The sequence below is a fragment of the Pocillopora damicornis genome, chromosome 5, assembly GCF_964200805.1.
Source record: "Pocillopora damicornis chromosome 5, jaPocDami1.2, whole genome shotgun sequence".
Classification (NCBI taxonomy): Eukaryota; Metazoa; Cnidaria; class Anthozoa; order Scleractinia; family Pocilloporidae; genus Pocillopora; species Pocillopora damicornis.
The window spans coordinates 11,165,423-11,180,149 of NC_142674.1; positions in this window are offsets into that span (position 1 = coordinate 11,165,423).

The window sequence follows — 14,727 nt, forward strand, 5'->3', positions numbered from 1 at the left end:
AATATAATTTAAGAAACAATGATTTCATTATCCCTAGATTTAGTACTACGCGCTATGGTAAGCACTCTCTTAGGTACTTAGGTCCAGTAATCTGGTCTAAGCTAGATGGAAAAATAAGAGCACTAAGAACGCTGCAAGAATTTAAAAACGCTTTACATAAAGTAGATATACAAAGTTTAATCTCTTCGAATAATTGCAAGAACTGTATTTTATGTAAATCTTAAATATTTTAAATATTATCAAGATCATATTATTGTAATTATTATTATCTTATTATCTCATTATATTAAGGTTATTATCTTATTATACAGGGTAGGGTATTATAAACATGGGGTCTACTATTTCGGGGTAGGGTAGTTTTATATGGGAAGAGCTCTTTTATCATATTCCAATAAATTTTTAATGCATAGTTTTATATAGATTAGATTAGTTTAGTTTAGGTGTCCTTACTTAGTGGGAAACTGCTATCTTATTTGACACGTAAATAAAGTTTATTATTATTATTATTATTATTATTATTATTATTACCATCACTCAAGAATGGTAGACTGGAAATTTTTAATCATGTCACTGTTGGAAAGTAGGCCAGTTAGGATTTGTCTGTTCCCTTTTGATTAAATTAGATTACTCTCAATCACTTTATCTCACAAATGTTACTTTGGACTAAATACGTGAAAAAAACTCAATTGCGATCTATTTTCTCACAACTTCAACGTTAATGACCTATATGTATGTCGTTTTATTAAAACAAATTTTGCAAATAGATACGTAGCAAAGTATGTAAGTACTTACCCTCTAACGAGTTTGTTTGTTATCAGCAGATATGTTAAAAAAGAAAGAAAACAACACTTATTAGCGCACCATCACTCAAGAATGGTAGACTGGAAGTTTTTAATCATGTTACTCTTGGAAAGGAGGCCAGTTAGGGTTTGTTCGTTCCCTTTTGATTAAATTAGATTACTCTCAACCACTTTATCTCACAAATATTACTTTGGACTGATTACGTGAAAAAAACTCAATCGCGATCTATTTTCTCACAACTTCAACGTTAATGACCTATATGTATGTCGTCAGTATTAAACAAATTTTGCAAATAGATACGTAGCAAAGTATGTAAGTACTTACTCCCTAACGAGTTTGTTTGTTACCAGCAGGTGTGTTAAAAAAGAAAGAAAACAACACTTATAAGCGCACCATCACTCAAGAATGGTAGACTGGAAGTTTTTAATCATGTTACTCTTGGAAAGGAGGCCAGTTAGGGTTTGTTCGTTCCCTTTTGATTAAATAAGATTACTCTCAACCACTTTATATCACAAATATTACTTTGGACTGATTACGTGAAAAAAACTCAATCGTGATCTATTTTCTCACAACTTCAACGTTAATGACCTATATGTATGTCGTTTTATTAAAACAAATTTTGCAAATAGATACGTAGTAAAGTATGTAAGTACTTACTCCCTAACGAGTTTGTTTGTTACCAGCAGGTGTGTTAAAAAAGAAAGAAAACAACACTTATAAGCGCACCATCACTCAAGAATGGTAGACTGGAGAGTTTTGACCATGTTACTCTTGGAAAGGAGGCCAGTTAGGGTTTGTTCGTTCCCTTTTGATTAAATTAGATTACTCTCAACCATTTTATCTCACAAATATCACTTTGGATTGATTACGTGAAAAAAACTCAATCGCGATCTATTTTCTCACAACTTCAACGTTAATGACCTATATGTATGTCGTTTTATTAAAACAAATTCTGCAAATAGATACGTAGCAAAGTATGCAAGTACTTACACCCTAACGAGTTTGTTTGTTACCAGCAGGTGTGTTAAAAAAGAAAGAAAACAGCACTTATAAGCGCACCATCACTCAAGAATGGTAGACTGGAAAGTTTTGACCATGTTACTCTTGCAAAGGAGGCCATTTAGGGTTTGTTTGTTCCCTTTTGATTAAAGTAGATTACTCTCAACCACTTTATTTCACAAATATTATTTTTGATTGATTCCGTGAAAAAAAATTAGAAAACTACGCAGAGAACACAATTGTTTGGTTGTTATCATGATGGGTGATAAAAGAAAGAAAGAAAGTAACATGTGTTCCGATCACTCTTAGTTAGCGATATTATTGGGGAAATCATAACTAATTTTACTCTCGGTAAGGAGGCCAAGGAAGTTACGGTTTGCGCGTTCTGCTGATCTGATCTGATTGGGCTACAACCGGGCTTCCTAATTTGCCACTTGAAAAGTGCTGTGACAAACCTCTATATCAAAATATTGAGTACAGTTGAAAAAAAATTAAACAAAATTGAAAAAAAAAAAACAACAACAAAAACTACTACATTTAAGTTATGGTGCACAAGTCCAAACCTAGTCGAATTAAAGTTCATTTGGCTCTTGAAAGACACTTGGTACTTTCATTTAAGTAATGATTGAATGAGGCAGACAGTTCTTCCTACTTTAAGGAAACTATGTCAAAGCTTAACTGATACAAAAAGCGCGCTTTGATTGGTCAAAAAACTATTGTATATTTGCCTGTGTACCCATTGAAAACTAAATCATCTTCCTTTCCTATAGAATGGCGCCTCAAGGGGCGAACTCGCGGATTTTAATAATGAGAAAGATTTTATTAATTGAAACTTATCAATTATTTATTTAAAATGCAGTTTACCAACTGGCTGCTCCCTTTTTATGCCCTAATTTCCGCTGCGTGGTTCTCGACTAGAATTCTCTAACCTGCTCATAGAGAAGGAGAAGTTGGCATGTTTTTGCTTCAAGAAAATTTTAACAACAAACTAATCGGACTTTTTGCATAAGAACAAAAACTACTCGCAAAAGTGCATGTGCACTCAAGATTTTATAGTAATTCCGTTTGTTGTCCGCTATTTCAGGTTTCATTTTATAGTTTTGCCAAGTCTAAGTGTTTTAAGCACTTTCTGTTAATTTTAACGAGGACTCGAGGAAAGCTTTAATGTAAGCTGAGGCAATAGACACAAATTCGCTTATGGTAAAATAGTGTACCGTGTGTTAAAAAAAAAAAAAAAAAAAGAGAACGAAACCAGGATGGAATTTGATTCAGTGCTCACGACTCGATCGATGTCATTGTCTTTTTATTTTCCACTTTAGTTATGGGAGTTAAGTAAGTTAACTCCTCTCTGAGGAATTTATTTCACAAGTTAAAATTCTACCAACGACCTTTATTCACTGAGAAAGCTTCGGGTAATATATAAAAAACTGCTTCTTAGCCTTGCAAACCTTGAAGTTTTTCCGTAAAAATTATCAGATCGCAATCGCATTTGTAGGAAAATTCTTGCGGCAAAGATCGCGTTTTCGATGACCAAATTGAAATATTCATCACTGGACGTTATTGTTTGTGTCCTTAGCTTGCATATGGCTGTGTCCCGTTAGTTTTCTTTACAATTTCTGCACAATTTCACTGCCGTTACTTTTATTCAGCTGTAAATTAATTGCAGTCTTCGTTCATCTGGCCGGCGTGTTCTCCCAACATCCCGCGTTGTTTATTAGTTAATTCCTTAAAATACATTGTGGCTTATTTCGTTAGCACAGGAGCTTTCAGAACTAAATTAATAGGGGGTCTTTCATGGATTAACAAAAAAATATCAAGCATCATGCGCAATATTCTTCAGCCTGACCCTATGTGATCAGAAGAAAGGAACGGAGTAATGGTGTTATACCAGATATATACGAATTGAAATGGAAGAAAATACGATTCAGAGGCCTTGGTAAATTCAAGTGGGTTGAGATTAAACAGTAACAACCAAACAAACGCTCTAAAATGAATAAGTTATAACGCCCTAATGAGTTTGATTGTAACCTGAATAAATATATGTTATTTGTCGGCTAAGGGTCGGTCCGTATGGTGAAAAACTGTGACCGAGGTGTTGAAAATGACTTCTGAGGTGTTGAAAATGCTGCCCGAGGCCATAGGTCACAGTTTTTCACCATACGGACCGACCCTTGGTCGATAAATAACATATGTATGTATATATATATTTCTTAAACTTAAGGAAATTCTTTCCGAAAGAACCCGGATGATTTAGGGCTGAGAGGGTTTATCTTTACGGCAAGATAAACTGAACAATTTTTAGGCGAATAAAGGTTAGTTAAAATAGAGGTCATGCAAATTGCTTCACCGAAACATTTTCATTTGCGTAACGATAAAGGTGATTTAAAAGGCTTCCAAACAAACTTTGAAACATTATTTTTACAAGTATCTGTCACAATCTGACACCTGTCAATTGGAGAGTGCGTAAGAGAAAAAAAGAGCGCATGTACACTTTTAAAAAACAACGAAACTAGTTTGGCAAGGACTGTCACGACAATATTTTCTTCAAAAACAGTCGATGATCGAACGGAAAGTATTATTCACTCTCACCGACGATTAATTCATGTGCGAAGATTTACCTCTGTTCAGTAGGCAAACGGCGAGGAAAGTAATTGTAAGTAAATATTTATTATTTTGAAGTTGTGTGAGTCTGCTCGTTTGTTTGCTGCAATGGCGTGTGTAAATTGGTCTTTCCTCCACAAAAACTAAATTTGAATGATACACTCCAACGAGACACAAGGGGATTTAATGCGGCCTTCTCTCATTGAATTCCTTCAGTTTCTGTTGTGTAATTTACGGTACAAATGTCCAAATTCAACGGACTTGGAAAGACTCACGCGCTCTTTCACTACGCACAAATTGTTTGAAAAAATTCAGACATTAAATGAATGAAAGTTCCATCGTTTAGTCTGACTGTAACCAAATACCTCACGTTTTAACTTTCTAGATACTTTTTGTGAACGATTAAAATCAATTGCAGACGGATTTTAGACCCTTGTCAACCACCGTACTGACACTATGACTTATAAAAATTCGTTCTGAAACCAATATTTTTCTGTAAACCAAATTGATTTGAGAGAGAGAAAAGAGAGGATTCATGAGTATTTATCGGCTTGAGGTAGTGACCGACGCGTTTGCTTAAAAGTACTGCCCAGCCGCAAAAACGAAATATATTTATGAAAAATGGCAACAAAAGTTGGGATGTACTCGGCGACTCACGAAAGCGTTACCGTGGCCTGTGGGCAGAGGTAGGAAAATACTGACCGGGTAAAGAACCAATTAGATTGCAGGATTCGTTACCGTGCCCTCTAAAAAAAAATAATGCGAAATATTGACTTAGTCTCCAAGAAATCTGTAAAAGTCACAACCGAATGGTGCTACGCACGCATTATGGAAAAAAAAACCGTTCTTTAATTGGTCAAATCATTTCATTTTCCAACAGATGATCTTCTGCACCATAACCTGTCTTAATTGTGTGTGATCAGGATCTGAGATTAAATCGAATCAAATACTTCGATTAAAAAAATAACTGGTAATAACATTGTCCAAGTCAACTTTTATAAACAATCTAAGCTAAAATACCCAAGATGGATAATAAAAAATAATGGTTACTTACAGCCTGATTGTAACAGGGTCAGGAAGGTAATGAGGAACAATTGGAAAGACAATAAAAGGATAAATAGATAATGATGAGGAAATGAACTAAATTGATTTGAAAATTGTAATTATTCAATATTTTTCCAACTCGATTAGATTATTAAAACAGTACTCACATCCTGTATGGAGCAGCAAAGGGGGAAAAAAAATAGAAAATTATGTCAAATACAAATTAATGAAACTTGGTTAAGTTCATCACCTAAGAAATTGTTTCAGGCATTGAAACATTCCCCTTTATTTTAGATTATTGGGCTAGAGATCAATGAACGGCAATCAAAAACACATTAAAAAGTTAATAACATACCTAATGACATAACTTACATAAAGAGGATTATTTACAAAACTAGTCCACCTTAAACTTCAAACATTGATGCCTAACATGTACATATAACTTGTTTACTAAAACATATTGTTGCCTAACAAACTTTAATTTTCTTGACATACCGAAATTATTTTTTGCATCAACGTACGATACTATCCTCGATCACGAAAAAAGACAATAATAACTGTGATAAAAATTAATAATTCTAATGATTATGATAGAAAAAATGATAATAAAATCAATGATAATACTAAATAAACGAGCCATGTCACGCGATATTTAGACATGTATATTTATCTTCTACATACGGACATTATGTTGTTTCAATGAACTTGTTTAAAGTTGCAACAAAGCAGTGAGAATTTTCCGAGATAATTTACATCAAATCAACCTCGACCCTGCATTCTTTTCTGCTCCTTACAAAATATTCCACAACAGTGGTTCTGAGGCGTTCATTGAAGTTTGTCAATGGTCACCGACAGCGAATAAATCATTCCCGACTGGTTATTACGGAAACCAATTTGATTCAATCAATTGATAGCAATTGCTAACTTTAGCTTTTTTCCGGTGCGCGACTTTAACGTGACTGTTTTACTCCACTGTGAATTGTAAACGGGGTTTTTACAGCGAATAAATCAGTTTTCCAGTTCTGTTAAGTTCGCGAATGGTTATTATGAAAACCAATTGACCTATAGCAATCGATGATGATACTTTTATATGTCAGAAATTTACGTATGATCGATGAATAACATATTTGTGACTGTTCGTGGACTTAAGAGCAGCGATTACGTCAAATTTCACCGGTTATCGCAATACACAAAACAGACAAATCTACCGCACGATGTAAGCTACCTATGTTTTTCACTGCCAGCCATGAAACTGGTTCTAAGACGAGAACTTTGACGGACAGATCAAAGAAATAAAATAATGGTGACCAGCGATAATCATGTAGGGTTGGCGTGTTAAGTCATCTTAACTGACGTCATGTTACTTCAGCATGTGTTCAAGTAAGTAAACTTCATAGTTATCCAGGAATGATAATCATAATAATAACCGTCATAATCTCATCATAAACTTTAACACACGATCATTTCTATTCAGTGTTTAAATGAACATGGCGCTCGGTTGCCATTCTTGTTTTCTGTTGAAAGAGTTCGTGCCTAAGAAATGATTGGATCAATATCAGCATCTGGGCAACTGCCCACCTACCCCTCCCCTAACCCAACATTAACCCTCACTTGTAATTCAAACATCTACGAATTCTAGAGTTTAATAACAAATCGTTTCATCAGAAAATCTCGTTGACACTTGTTTCAATATGTTAGTTTCACGAAACCAATGCCTTTAGAGGGGCGCATTCAAGCGAGGCTATATCTAAAGTTGATTTGCATTTGGCTGCAAATTTAAATCCTTCTCTCAAAACTACTTAATGATACCGAACTGATGGTCACCTCGCTAACGTATTTTCAAGATCAGACAATCTATTCTATTCTATTCCAAGTTACGAAATTGAATCAATAACTTAGAGTTTATCACCTTCCTACATAAGTAAATTTGCATATGCATCCAATTCTTTAATCGATGAGTACTTCCTGTTAACAGTCATCGTTATCAACAAAAAGTAAAAGGACGAAAACAACATGAGTTTCCCGTCCAAAAATTGTCTGTCAGAATCCTAGCTTAGAGAGAGAGAACAACGTAGAAAACATAGTAAATACCAAGGAGGACTCGATGTATCATTATGATTCTACAAACAGTTATTTTTACGTTTTCACTTACCACCTGATGTGATTATTTCATCCATCATGGTTGACATAGAAAGCAGAGAAAAAGATTTGGATAAGTAGAGTTCAGGCGTTAAAACACTTGATCGGTTCAAAATTCAGTAAATCAAAGTAGTATTAAGAAGCTTCCTACTGATCATCACTACAGACTGAAAACTGGCCCTCGTTCTTCAATGATGCTATTGTATATAGATATGATAGAACGACTGATATTAGAAAGTCAAACTCTCATCCCATATGTGACCCTCCACGGGGTTTCAGAGAATAAGGTGAAAGCACGCACACGGCACGTTATAACACGCTCGCACGCTAAAGGTATGACAAGCTTACCGTGCAGATATGCGCACAAAAACAATTGATTTTGGAAAGTGTGTCCGTAGGCATTGTTCATATCTGGCTAACACTGTAGGGCTTTGTTTCTATAACACGCTAGATTTTTTTTTCTTAACACGCTAAGTTCCTCTGTTTCCTTAACACGCTAGCCTATCTTGTACAACCCAGCTCACTTTGTTACTTGTGTTTGTCAGCTTCTTAATTGTGAGAATGGTATTTGTAAAGTACATTACTTAGAGAATATAAGCGGAAATGCAGAAGATCTTCTGTTCTATCCGAAAGTTGTAATAAAAGATGAAACATTCCCGGCAAATCATGGCTCTTTCCCTCAGAATTTTCACAAGGAATTCAGTGAGCACGACGTGTTTCACAAGGTCCGGAGGAGCTCAGTTTGAACACATGAGTTACTTTTTTAAAACTTAATTCTTACCTTGTAAAATATAAATCCTTATCGCTTCCCACAGTTAACCCTATAACTCCCAAGATCTTATTGTTAATTCTCCCCTGTAGCTGCTACGCATTTCCTTGTAAATTAGTTATGAGAACGTGGTGCTAGATCAAGATAGCCGCTTCTACCTGATAAGCTCGAATATTCTCATTACCTGTTTGCTGAATAATGTATGGGTATTATAGGGAGAAGTTTCATGTTAATAACATCTGTGAGTTAAAGGGTGAATAAGCTCAGTGACGAATCTTTGTGAATCCTTTAGCAACACATTTCTGGCTCCAGGTAGAAAAAAAGCAACGTTAACTTTTAAGAGGCGTGTTCTAAAATTGGCACGGTTACTGTGTTGTCTCGTGCAAAGTTGCGAGCAAGATCTTACCACGTTCCTTTGTTTCTACCGTGCGAAGCAGACAATGGCTGCGAAGTTACTGAGGCAAGTAACTAACACGCTGCTAACGTGTTAAAAGCTAGTTCTTTTCTTTTAACGTGCGAGCGTACCGTGTGCGTGCGTTCATCTTATTCCCCGAATCCCATGGAGGGTCACATATATTATATCAGTCACAGTGTTCTGCTTACTATACACGTTTGTGTTGTATTACTTTGTTCTAACAAGTGAGTCAGAAACAATTCTGAACAAGTAAGTTATTTAATTCAGTTGCCTCATTAAATTGAGTTCATCACTTACAGACTGTTTAATTTGACAAAGGCAGTGCATGAATAGAGAAAGAAAATAATGAAAATTAATTCAGGGAGAGTAAATTAAAAAAAAAAAATAAAAGTATTGATAATAAGTGAGCAAAAAATGAATTACTCGATTAAATAAACTGATCAAACACATCAATTCGATGCTCTAAGACTATTTTATTAATTAATGATGTAAAAGGAAACAAAAATGTGTTACGAAAAATTGTAGTGCGTGACAGTATGACCTTTTAGAAGCTTCGCGAGAGGTCATAGTTTGTTTATTTTAGTGTATTGCGCAAGCGTTTCGTAAAGCGGTTTACTTTTTATTCTTTCAATAATTAGACTTTGTCCCGAAAAAGTTACAGGAAAGTATGAAGGACAAACAATGAATAAATGATTAACTAAGTGAACACATAGGGGTTTTTTGGGGCGAGTTTACCGGTAACCACACATCAGGGACCAGTCACCATCACTCATCTGTGGGGAAAGAGGGATGAGGGGAGAATTCTGGGGGTTTCACATGGTTTTGTCATGGAGAACGTAGGAAGGGTCAGTCGTCAATAACGGAGATGAAAGAAGGGACTGTTGAAATTTGAGTTTTTCATTTATCCCATCTCCACTTCCCCCTCCCCCCTCCCTCTCCCCCCTCCCCCCTCCCCCCTCCCTCTCCCCCTTCTTCCCTTCTTTCCTTCGTTCTTTTGGGAACCTGGCTATGCACATTACAGTTCTCTAAAAGGGTCAAAGTATTTATTGCATTGATGCAAAACATGTAATTAAAGCTAAAATCTCACTTGAATAAGTTCAGTTTTAAAATGAACTTGATGTTATGCTTAATGTCAAACTTTAGTACTTCGAATTCTGATTTACATATCATGAACAAACACCAAGGGTCCCCAGTAGGGTTCTTTAGTCGCTCGATCCCGACTTAAGTCCCGTAATCCCGACGGTTTATACCGGCCAATCCTGATCCCGATCATAAATTTTTGTTCTTCGTCCATTCGCTCAACTTGAAAGGGCCTTCTACGATGGGTGATGATCTTCTCTACCAGCACTGATCTGTTGATGTCTTTGCTCACCGCGAGGCGTAAGTTTAACTCTTTTCAACCAAACGATACCATTCATTTTAGAAGTTTTCAAAGTTTTTCACGAATAACTTGCGCCAGTCACGGAGACGATTTCCTTCCGTTCTAACTTCGATCTCGGATAAACATATAAGTAAAGACAGGTCAGTATCAAGGAAACGAATAAAAATGTCAACAAGTGCATAAAACAAAAAAAAAAAAAGGTGACGGCAATCCCATTGCTTCCGTAACAAGGGAATCAACGAAAAGTCAACTGAACACAATTTTGCTGTTGAAGCGAATACTTCCTCCAAAGCGGGAAAAATCTTCTGTGGAGATAATGAGTCTCTCGTTCCAAAGATAGAGTGACCATCATCACATCTGGTCTCGTCGTCCAGAAATGGCTTATTCGATTCTTTATCACTGCTGGGGAATCGTATTCTAATATCTCATTTTCCTCTTCGTCTGCCTTTTTTTTTTTTTTTTTTGCTGCTCCTCGAGGTCAGACAGTTCGAAGCTGAGCGGTTGACCTGGCTGGATTTCTCTCTAATCGAGGTACGACGGGAGAGTTCCAGCTTTTGCCATCTGACACACCGCAACACCAAAATGTTTGCGCCCAGTCCTTCATGTTCTGCATATTCTATGGTGCTATTGGTACAGGTGATATCATTTGAATACCGGTGTGGCCGACAGGATCATGGCAAGTTCGGGTACAGGATACAAAGACTTTGAATTTGTAAAAATAATACACCACCCACTGGGTTGTCCTCTTTAAGGCTTCTTTGGCTGCATTTTCAAAGTTTCTTGCGTAAATTAACACCGATCGAAGTGGATCTTTGTAATAAATGCACAACTGAGTGAGCACTCTCCTCTTCTATTGTCGTAGGACTCGCCAGGTTATAAACGCGTTTGTGGAAAGAAGTGAAACACGATCTCATAAAAACGGCTGCGTGGGAAGCCAGGCTTTTTAGGACTTTGACGTAGAACAATCTCTTTATAAATTCTCGTCAACGGATGGCCCGGTTCTCGGTGCGTTTAAGTTATTGTTTCCCGAATCCCGCCCCTCAAAATTGCCGATCCTCATGTGCCGTTCATAGTGACAATCCCGCATCTCGCACCTGCAAATAAGCCCAATCCCGGATCCCGGGAAACCTACTGGGGACCCTCAACACCTGCAAAGATTTTTGGTATTTGGACAAACCACTACGGGAAAGGTAAAATGAAAATTGTAAATTAAAACTGAATTTGAAATGACAAAAACAAAATTATCCACACCCTACCCCCTCTCCTTTCCCCTTCCCCTACATGGCAAGTAAAATGACCGGTCTCTAAGGAGAGGAAGTTAATGAAATATCCAAAAGATACTTACACGGAGCTAATGTTTCCGTGTAAATGTTTTGAAAATTGAGAAAAGAAGAAAACAGTCACAAATTAATACAACATTGAGTGACCAGGACTTGGTCATTGCAATTGCAGTTAAAAATAAACACACACAAAATTAAAAAAAAAAAAAAAGGGAAAGGAAAACAAAACAAAACAAAACAAAGAACATCTCAAATGGAAAGTGGACCAAGGCATATTATGTAGTCAGTAGTAACAACAATAAGAACAAAAATCATTTTTCCTGTTTGGTCCATATTAAAGTTGCTGTTATAATTTCGTTGATATGGGAAAAAAAAAGGGAGAGATTGAAAAGGACTGTCTGCTTGTATCTTGACATGGTAAGTACAGGCTGACTTGAATAAAAGTACTGTTAGCCATCAGCCCAGTGGAAAGGTGATTGCAATAAAAGACAGAATTGTTCGTAAAAACACACTTACGGCACTGTTGTTCATCTGAATTATCACCACAGTCATTTACCCGATTACAATAACGATGTTTGATGAGACACTTTCCATTTCCACAGGTGAACTCATAGTTCTCACACTTTCCTGTATAGATATGCGAGTAACGTCAATAATTATACATTAGAATTACTATGAAAAGTCTGATTGGTCGAGAGCTAACTCAATCAATATACGATAGCGTGCTTATTTGGCATAATAATTGCAATCTCTGCAACGGATATTCCAATCAGGATATTACATACTGCCTAGTTTCCTAGACCTTCGTCCGTTTAGTGTTCTCAAATTTTCTGCAAACTTAGAGAGAAATATCCTCTTTTTGCAGATTATTCGAAAAATGGGATCAATAGTACGATTACTAATCGAGCTCGACTTGTAGTTATCGAGCTCGATTATCAAACGTCGTTTGCTTATCGAGCAGGAATGATGGATCACTCACGGTTTCTGGGAAACCACTCGATTTTAAATCGTCACGATTTATAAGTCACTCGATAAACGATTTTCAACGAGACTCGTTTGTTCGAGAATAGAGACTCGGGACTCGTTTGTCGAAACGAGACTCGTTCGTCGAAACGAGACTCGTTAGTCGAAACGAGACTCGTTAGTCGAAACGAGACTCGTTTGTCGAAACGAGACTCGTTTGTCGAAACGAGGCTTGATTAAAAAAATAGCTACACGGAGTAACACTCTAGTATTTGCTTCTTCTTGCGTAGACCTTAGCTTCCTTCATAGCATCGATCCTCGGCTGTTACAAAGATTTTCTTTCCAGCGAGTCTTTATGTATCTCATTTTCGCACTATTCTGAGAGGAATTAGGAGCAACTTATTCTTAGAAGTGGAAAGGAATTTCCGCCACTGTAATGTTTTGTTGTCTACCCTGATGTTTCTGAATCCATGACCGCTTTCTGAGCCTCTCTGCTCTATCTCTCTCAGCATTCTTTACTGAGCTATCTCGTTTAACATCAAAGACTACGCCAATACACTAGTTTTCTGTTACTTCATGCAAAACTATTGACATCATTCTATCAGCCACCTCTGCAAATGTTTTTTGGTCGCCTCGTATCTTCTGAACCATTGTTATTCCGTCAATAGTTCGTGCACTCCGCACTCGCAACGAAGAAACGCCATGTACTTGTCAAAAAGATGGACAGAATTGACACTACAAGCACTGGTCATATACTTCTGGAACAACCTTTTGCAGATATCATCATACAAATCACCAATCTCACCAAATAAGCCATCAACGATACTCTTGGACTGCTTATAATTCTCTTCTATCCAGGGCCTAAATCCTCGCCACGCCAGTCTCATAGGGGCTTCATGCACGAGTTTGTGGAGTCTAACACAACTATTTAACCTGCGTCCTTGTAGAACTTCTGCAACAGAACCTTCTGCTATCACACCAGACTCTACACACAGGTCCTGCAAGCCAGTATCTTTGAAGCGCTTGCCAGTGATGGACAACATGGTGCATGTTGTGTGGAATACTTCCATTTTCATCACCATATCTTTAAATTTCGCGCTTTGTTTCCATTGTCTCTCGCTTGCCTTTGCATACAGTGTTTAGTCAAAGACGACGACGATGTTCTTTAACTTGAGCGTATTCTTTTTCTTGAGGGACTGCACTAGAACCTCGTGAAGAGTAGCCATTTCAGTAGCAGGTACATCGATTTTCGGGAGATATCTGATGACATCCAGTGAGACTTGAACCTCATTACGGACAGAAATGTTAAATCCAGTCTAGCCATTGGCTTTTTGGCTACCCCGCCAGAAAGAGTTTCCTCCAATCTATCGATATTGTCCCACGCGAGTGTTGTGTTGATATATGGCTTGATAGTTTCAGGCAAAGGAACGATCCCATACCCACATCGGTGTGGCATCTGGATAAGTTGAACATTGTTTGGCATACGGTAACAGTATTTGCTTGAGTAGTTTTTGTAGTCCTGGAGTAACTCCGTAAATGATGTCCTGGCCAAAAGAATCAACAAAGCGCGGAGGCGATCGGGATATTAATTAATATATATTCTGCTGGGATATGTGTGTTCCCAGTTAAGAGAGTGTATAGAAACGCATCTAGTTCTAGTTTGACTGCACTTTCACATAGCTCAACATGTTTCGGAGGCCATGATATCGTACTAATATTTGGGAGAAGTGCATCATGGAAGTACAGGCCAGCTTGCTGAATTTCCTTGATTTGAGATGCACAGATTTTGGGGTAGAACAAAAGCTTTCTATTATCCAGGAGATCTTCAAATTGCAATAAGTCACCCAATTCTGTTTCCAACTTTCTCCAAAAATTTTCAGTGTGGATTTGAGTATTTCATTAGCGTACATTGATCGCATGTAAGACGTCAACTTCTCTCAGGTCAACCACCTGATAAGCCTTGGATTTTCCAATACATGTGATCGAAGAAACTCAAACAATTTTTCAAAGCTTTGCGATGTAAAAATAACTTCTTAATATTCGATCACCAGCTTTCGAATGTTTGCAAGTATTTAAGTTAACGAGCAGAAAATAATACTTAGTCTTTTATTTTTGTTTCCTTTGTTAATAATTTTTGACTTTTAGAAGCCTAATCTTTCTACGTTTTGGGCAAAATGCGTCATAAATCGTCAAGGTTACACAAGAACTTCAACGCACTTACCAGGCAGCGATGCTGCCATCTTGGAAATTATTCATGATGCCTTTCGAGTTCAATCTATATTATGAACTAGTTTTCTTTTAAATAAAATCGTAAAATTGTGGCTTTTAGCCGAAA